The 8,561-nt window shown below is 56.5% G+C and overlaps 2 pseudogenes; one reads left to right on the forward strand and one right to left on the reverse strand.

Moving 5' to 3' along the window:
• Positions 1 to 2,042, forward strand: part of LOC147797312 (uncharacterized) — an 11,745-nt pseudogene extending 9,703 nt beyond the window's left edge.
• A 341-nt stretch (positions 2,043 to 2,383) lies between these two features.
• On the reverse strand, positions 2,384 to 4,027 carry LOC147797314 (large subunit ribosomal RNA; annotated as a pseudogene).
• Between the last annotated feature and the right edge of the window lie 4,534 nt (positions 4,028 to 8,561).

Genomic DNA, 8,561 nt, shown 5'->3' on the forward strand with positions numbered 1-8,561 from the left:
GGCGGGCCGGTCGCACCGCTCCGCGGAAGTTGCCGGGCCGATCCGGACGTTGCATATATTGCTGATCAGGGGCAGCGGAGAACCCGCTGCTCTCCGAGGGGCCCTGGCTCCCCTCTCCCTCACTCTCTCCCGCTTGCTCTTCCGCAGCTGACGGAGCGCCCGGAGGGCCTCCCGGCGGGGCGGCGGGCCGCCACTTTTTTCCGAACCTACCGTCCTGGGGCTCTCCGGTAGGGCCAGCCGCGGCCCGGGAACGACCTATCCGACACCTCTTGGCAAGGCCTGGTGGGCCGGACGACGCTCTCCTGGGCTGAAGGCGTCGGCCGGCCGCGCCAAAAATGCCATTGACGGAGCGCCCGGAGGGCCTCCAGGCGGGGCGGCGAGCCGCCACATTTGTCCAGCCGCTCCGGAGCGGGGCTTGTCCAGACCCCAGGGGGAATTGCTCCGGAGGCTTGGGCTTCACCGTGTAGGAATAGCCGTATCGTATGGACAATATATTGCTGTACTGATTTCTGGCAGCTGGAGCTGAGCTCGAGACAACCCTCCCCCCTATAAATAGGCAAACCAGGGAGTGGGGGTTAAGGTCCAAAATGCTCTCATTGAAATACGCACGTTTCGGGCCCAACCTGTCCCGGCGCAAAGCCCTCTCAGAGGCCTTGGGTGGGCCAGCGAGCCGATGGACGGCAGGCCGGAGACGCCCGGCCCGCTTTCCGAGGGCAACCCCGGACATCCGAACCTCTCGGACCAGGTTTTCCGAGGAAGGCGATTCACCGCGCTGCACCACCCGCCCCGCCGGCCTGGAGCTGTTTTCGCCAGGGGACACGTGTCGGAAATGCACAGCTTAAGGGGGGTGGCGTGCGGCTGCGGCGGTTTTTTTCCCCAAGACAGCCATTCGCCGCGCCACACCACCAGTCCCCGCTGCTCCGGAGCCGGGCTTGTCCAGAGCCTTGGGCTCCACCGTGTGGAAATGGCCGTATCGTATTGACAATATATGGCTGTAATGATTTCTGGCAGCTGGAGCTGAGCTTGAGACCACCTTCCCCCCTATAAATACTTAAACCAGGGAGTGGGGGTTAAGGTCCAAAATGCTCTCATTGAAATAGGCACGTTTTGGGCCCAACAGACCCTGACGAGAGACGCTCTCTAGAGCCGGAGATCCGACCTTTCGCGGACCACGAAGTCCGAGGAAGAAATCTTCAGCGGGCGCCCACGCAACGCCGCCCGTCCGGCACCCACGGCGGGACAGGCGCCGCCCGCTGCAAGACTCTGTCCCCGGGCCGGAGGCCTGGGTCCCTCCCCGCCCGACGGCCCGTAGCACGACGGCATTTGGACCGACCTGGCAACTCGCCACCCCGGCGCTACTCCCCCAGAGCCCTCCTGCGGGGTATACTGCCAACCCTGGAATTCAAGTCAGTTTGGGGCGGCCCCCTCAGACCAGCCGCCCAGCAGCTCATCCCAGGCCGCCGGGCGGGCGCCGGTTCACTCCGCCGTCAGTCCTGGCGGGCCCTACTCCGACTGCGCCCGCTCCTCCTCCGCCGCCAGTCCTCCCCGGTTTCCTCCTCCTCAGGGTCCGGCCCGCCCGAAGGCCGCCGGCTGGCCGGCCGGCCCTCCTCGCTATGAACACTTGGCTGCCACAAGCCAGTTATCCCTGTGGTAACTTTTCTGACACCTCTTGCTTCAAACTCCCAAGCTCAAAAGGATCAATAGGCCACACTTTGACGGTCCATATTCATACTGAAAATCAAAATCAAACAAGCTTTGGCCCTTTTGCTCCGCGAGGGGTTTTCTGTTCTCGCTGAGCTCGCCTTAGGACACCTGCGTTACCCTTTGACAGATGAACCTCCCAAGTCAAACTCCCCGCCTGACGCTGTCGCCAGAGCGGGTGGCGGCCGGCCGCGTAGTGCCAGAAGACTGGGCCCGCGCGGGGCCTGCTCCCCGCCCCACCGGCTAAGTAAAGGAACGACAAGAGTAATGGTATTTCACCGTCGGGCTTTGGCCCTCCCATCTATCCTACACCCCTGTGTCTCTTCACAAGGTCAGACTAGAGTCAGATTCAACAGGGTTTTCTTTCTCCACTGATTCTGCCAAGCCCGTTCCCTTGGCTGTAGTTTTGCTAGAGAGTAGATTGGGACAGTGGGAATATCGTTAATCCATTCATGCGCGTCACTAATTAGGTGACGAGGCATTTGGCTACCTTAAGAGAGTCATAGTTAATCCCGCAGTTTACCGGCGGGGGGGAGGAGAGTGCTGCCGCTCGGACACGGCGCGGGCATGGGGCGCCGCGACCCGCTTCCAGCCCCGACCCGACCAACCCAGCCCTCAGAGCCAATCCTTCTCTGAGTTATGGATCCGGCTTGCCGAATTCCTTTACCTACATTGTTCTCTCTACCAGAGGCTGTTCACCTTGGAGACTGCGGCTGCGGTTTTGGATACGACCCGAGGCGACGGTCCACGCACTCCCCCGCATTTCCAAGGGCCGGCCAGAGCTCGCCGGACACCGCCAGAGACGCGACGCTCTACGGGGCAGCAGCCCCTAGCACCGGACAAGCCGATTCCAGGGATCCCGCCCCTTACCAAGAAAAGAAAACTCTTCCCGGGGCCCCAGCCGGCGTCTGCGGGCTTGCTTACTTCGCAGCTCGGACCGCCACGGAGGACGGACAATATTTCTGAACCCTGCGGGTTCAGAAATATTGACCCGATTCCCTTTCGCCCGGGGGGCAAGGCCCCAGCCTCGCTCGGAGCGGATTTTCCCTAAGGCTTAGGATCGACTGACCCATGTACAACTGCTGTTCACATGGAAGCCTTCTCCGCCACTCGGCCCTCTAGGATCTCACTCGAATATTTGCGAATACCACCAAGATTTGCGCCCACAGCGGCTCCACGCGGCCTCGCGGCCGGCGCTTCGACGCGCACCGCGGCGGCCGCCCTACTCGCCGGGGCGTACCACCAGGGCGGTAATCCCACTCACTTTCTGCCCCAACGGCCGGGTGTGGGCGGCACGCTCAGCGCCATCCAGTTTCAGGGCTAGTTGATTCGGCAGGTGAGTTGTTACACACTCCTTGGCGGATTCCGACTTCAATGGCCACCGTCCTGCTGTCTGTATCAACCAACGCCTTTTCTGGGCTCCGATGAGCGTCGGTCGCAATGCGGGGCTTCACCTGGCGGCCCCCAGACTCGCAAGCCCGATAGACTCCATGATCCGTGTTTCAAGACGGGTCGGCAGGGCTCGCAACATTCGCCCGCGGACCCGGGGCGCATCAGCGCGGCCGACACCGGCCCGGACAGGGATCGCCGGCCCGGCGCCACCTGGGACGGTCGAGGCGGGCGGGGCCCTCCGGCGGGCCGGGAGGCCCGGCCCGGCGGCCGCTGCAGGGAGGCGGCGCGCGGGCGGGCGCGGCCCGTCGTCCCTTCCTCGGCCAGGCGGCCGGCGCGACCACGGCCGGTCTCTAGGCTCTCCGACCGCCCCCCCCCCCGCGGTCGGGGGAACCGGGGTGGCCGGTGGAACCCCAACAGGCCGGCCTATGCGGGCCCGGATGCCCAGCCTGTCGCGGGCGCCGCGCCCGGGAGAAGTGCACGCTGCCGGGCGCGGAGGCGCCCCCAGACCCCGGCTAGGGGGGTGCTTCGGACACCGCGCCGACCTCGCTGAATCTCCTCGGCCTTTGTGCTTTTCAACTTTCCCTCACGGTACTTGTGCTCTATCGGTCTCCTGCCGGTATTTAGCCTTGGATGGAGTTTACCACCCGCCTTTGGGCTGCGCTACAAAACAATCCGACTCCCGGAAGCCCTAGTCACCGGCCGGACGGCGCCCGCAGGGGCCTGACACCCGCCATGGGACGACGGGGGACCTCGATCAGAAATACCTCGGCCCCGCCGCGACAGCCGGACCGGACTTCCTCACGCCACAGTTCCTGCATGCCCGCTGGGGGCCCGGATATTCGGCGCTGGGCTCTTCGCGCTTCGCTCGCAGCTACTGGGGGAATCTTGGTTAGTTTCTTTTCCTCCGCTTAGTGATATGCTTAGGTCGAGTGGGTCATCTCGCCCGATCTGAGGTCGATGGGTTCGCAATAGGCCTCTGCCTCTCTCTCGCCTATCGGGGCCCACCCGCCGCCTCGGCGGCTGCCAGGAAGGGCGCCCCCTCCGCATCCCGTCCGCGCAGGCTCTCTTCTCTCTCTCTCTCTCTCTCTTGGCGCTGGGCGCCCGTTCCCTCTCCGGCGGTCCACTCGGAGATCTGCCACGGGGCCGGCAGCACTCGGTCCCCGCTGGCGGGGCCTGGCGTCCCCTTTTTCTCTTTTGGCATGCCCTGCCTGCCTGGCCTTCTTCCGGCGCGCTCCGTTGAGGCCGCCCGTGTCTTTCTTGTTCGGCTCGGGAGTCCTGCGCCCACTCGGCGCACGTTTTAGCCCCAACAGACCCCAACGAGAGACGCTCTTGCGAGCTAGGGTGCCTCACAGACGCGTTCACGGGTGGGGCCGAGTCGGGTTTTGCGCCCGAGTCGAAGCGAGACCGTAGATGCGCCCTTTTGCGGACAACGCAGTCCCAGGAAGAAATCTTCAGCGCACGCCGCTCCCTCGTAACGCTCCCCGTCTGGCACCCGCAGCGGGACCGACGCCGCCCGCTGCGAGATGCCGCCCTCGGGCTGGAGGCCCCAGTTCATCCCTGCCGAACACCTGATCGCACGATGGCATTGGGACCGACTTTGCGACTCGGCACCCTGGCGCTACTCCTCGAGAGCCCGCCTACAGGGTAAACTATTAACCGTGGATTTCAAGTCAGTTTGGTGCTGCTGCGACAGACATGTAGCCCAGCACCCAATCCTCGGCCACCGGGAAAGCGCTCGGTCACTTTACCGTCAGTTCCGGCAGGCCTTCCTACAGCTACGCCCACTGCACCGCCGAGTCCCGGACACCTCTGGCCCCTATCCGTAACCCTAACCCTCTCTCTAACCTAACCCTACCCCTAACACTATCTCTAACCCTACCCCTATCCCTACCCTATACCCTATTCCTAACCCTAACCCTATCTCTAACCCTAACCTTACCCCTAACCCTATCTGTAACCCTAACCCTATCTCTAACCCTAACCCTATCCGTAACTTTACACCTAACCCCAACCGTATCCCTAATCATTATCCCTGATCCTATCTCTAACCGTTACCCTATCCAAATATATAAGGATAGGGTTATTTATATATAGGGATATAGTCGCATATTCCGTTGTGTCAAATGTTGATGTAAATATATAGCTCAAAAGATCCCTTTCTCTAACCCTATCCCCAACACTCGCACTGTCCTACCCCTAACGCCAACAATACCCCTCACCCATCTGTCCCTAAACATATTCCTATCTCTAACCCTATCCCTACCAATAACCCCAACCCTATCCCTAACCATTATCCCTAACCCTATCTCTGACCCTACCCCTAAACCTATCTCTAACCCTAACCCTACCCCTAACCCTATCCGTAACCCTAACCCTACCCCTAACCCTAACCCTACCCCTTACCCCAACCCTATCCCTAACCATTATCCCTAACCCTATCTCTAACCCTAACCCTACCCCTAACCCTATCTCTAACCCTAACCTTATCCGTAACCCTAACCCTATCTATAACCCTAACCCTACTCCTAACCCTATCCGTAACCCTATATCTAACCCCAACACAACCTCTAACCCTATCGGTAACCCTAACCCTATCTCTAACCCTACCCCTAACCCTATCTCTAACCCTAACCCTATCCGTAACCCTAACCCTTTCTCTAACCCTAACCCTACCACTAACCCTATCAGTAACCTTACACTATCTCTAACCCTAAGCCTAACCCTATACGTAACCCTAACCCTATCTCTAACCCTAACCCTATCCCTAACCATAACACTACTCCTAGCCCTATCCATAACCCTAACCCTAACCCAAACCTTACCCTATCTCTAACCCTAAGCCTAACCCTATCCGTAACCCTAACCCTCTTTCTAACCCTAACCCTAACCCTATCTCTAACCCTACCCCTAACCCTATACGTAACCTTAACCCTATCTCTAACCCTACCCCTATCCCTAACCATAACACTACTACTAGCCCTATCCATAACCCTAACCCTAACCCTATCCGTAACTCTAAACCTATCTCTAACCCTAAACCAACCCCTAACCCTAACCTTACCCCTAACCCTATCTCTAACCCTAAACTTAACCCTATCCGTAACCCTAAACCTATTTCTAACCCTAACCCTAATCCTAACCCTATCTCTAACCCTAACCCTACCCCTAACCATATCTCTAACCCTAAACCTAACCTTATCCGTAACCTTACACCTAACCCCAACCGTATCCCTAATCATTATCCCTGATCCTATCTCTAACCGTAACCCTATCCAAATATATAAGGATATGGTCATTGATATATAGAAATATAGTCGTATATTCCGTTGTGTCAAATGTTGATGTAAATATTTAGCTCAAAATATCCATTTCTCTAACCCTATCCCCAACATTTGCACTATCCTACCCCTAACGCTAACAATATCCCTCACCCATCTAACCCTATTCGTATCTCAAACCCTATCCCTACCCCTAACCCCAACCCTATCCCTAACCATTATCCCTAACCATATGTCTTACCCTACAACTACCTCTAACCGTATCCGTAACCCTAACCCTATCTCTAACCCAAGCCCTACCCCTAACTCTATCCGTAACCCCAACCGTATCTCTAACCCTATCTCTAACCCTAACCCTATCCGTAACTCTAACACTATCTCTAACCCTAACCCTAACCCTACCCCTAGCCCTATCAGTAACCCTAACCCTATCTCTAACCCTAACACTACCCCTAACCCTAACACTATCCCTAACCCTATCCGTAACCCTAAACCTAACCCTATCCGCAACCCTAACCCTACCACTAACCCTAACCCTAACCCTAACCGTATCCGTAACCCTAACCCTATCTCTAACCCTTACCCTACCCCTAACCCTAACCCTACCCCTTTCCGTAACCCTAACTCTATCTCTAACCCTAACCCTAACCCTATCTGTAACCCTATCTCTAACCCCATCCGTAACCCTAACCCTATCTCTAACCCTACCCCTATTCCTATCTGTAACCCCAACCCTATCCGTAACCCTAACCCTATCTCTAACCCTAACCTTACCCCTAACCCTATCCGTAAAACTAATCCTCTTTCTAACCCTATCCCTAACCCTAAACCTAACCCTATCCGTAACCCTAACCCTCTCTCTAACCCTAACCCTACCCCAAACCCTATCTCTAACCCTAAACCTAACCCTATCCGTAACCTTACACCTAACCCCAACCGTATCCCTAATCATTATCCCTGATCCTATCTCTAACCGTAGCCCTATCCAAATATATAAGGATAGGGTTATTGATATATAGAAATATAGTCGTATATTCCGTTGTGTCAAATGTTGATGTTAATATATAGCTCAAAATATCCCTTTCTCTAACCCTATCCCCAACACTCGCGCTATCCTACCCCTAACGCCAACAATACCCCTCACCCATCTGTCCCTAACCCTATTCTTATCTCTAACCCTATCCCTACCGATAGCCCCAACCCTATCCCTAACCCTTATCCCTAACCCTATGAGCTCGAGAACACCCTCCTCCCTATATATAGGCAAACCAGGGAGTGGGGGTTAAGGTCGAAAATACTTTCCTTGAAATACACACGTTTTAGGCCCAACCGGTCCCGGGGCAATGCCCTCTCAGAGGCCTTGGGTGGGCCAGCGAGCTTATGGACGGCAGGCCGGAGACGCCCGGCCCGCTCGGCTGCAGGAAACCCCGGACATCCGAACCTCTCGGACAAGGTTTTCCGAGGATGGCAATTCACTGCGGTGTAGCAACCACGCCACCGCCTTAGAGTCGGGTTCGCCCGGGGAACCGCCCTGAGCTTGGCGCTCGATTGTGTCGGAAATGCACGGCTTTAGAGGGTCTTTGTAGTGTGTTTTTTATTATTTGAATTGATAAAGTGTTTCTACCTGAACAATTTTTTGCTCATTTTACCTTGGTTGCACCGCCTTGATATCAATAAAAAAACTTTTTGACATAAGAACATAAGAATGTGTGACGTTTACTCCGGAGATCGGCAAATTTTCCCAGTTATGCGTGGCAGCTCGATCGGCAGCGTCACACGCACTTCTTGTAAAGTTTCTTGAGAATTTCGCCTCACTCCTTCACGAAAATAACGTAGTTTTTTCAGAATGCCACCGACCTGTATTGTTGCTGTTTGCAGCAACACTACCAAAGATGGTTTTAGTCTGCATCGTTTTCCATCTGACCCAAAATGTCGACGAATTTGGACGGCGAAAGTGAAGCTGACCCGAGCCAAGTGGTCGGACCAAACGAGCACTCAGTGATCTGCTCCGCACACTTCGAGCCCTCTTGTTTTGATCGTAACGCCAACGATCAACAACATCAGACCAAGTAACTTGGGTGACTTTTTTCCCTTGTCCCTTTTTGTACCTCGAATACTGATATAAATTTGAAGGCCAGTGAGGCTCTAGATATAAATGACAACTTAAAGTTTCAGTCTCGCCAAAAGTAA

This window comes from Acanthaster planci, linkage group LG11 (assembly GCF_054643075.1).
Source record: "Acanthaster planci isolate LZ-2023a linkage group LG11, COTS_SCS, whole genome shotgun sequence".
NCBI lineage: Eukaryota > Metazoa > Echinodermata > Asteroidea > Valvatida > Acanthasteridae > Acanthaster > Acanthaster planci.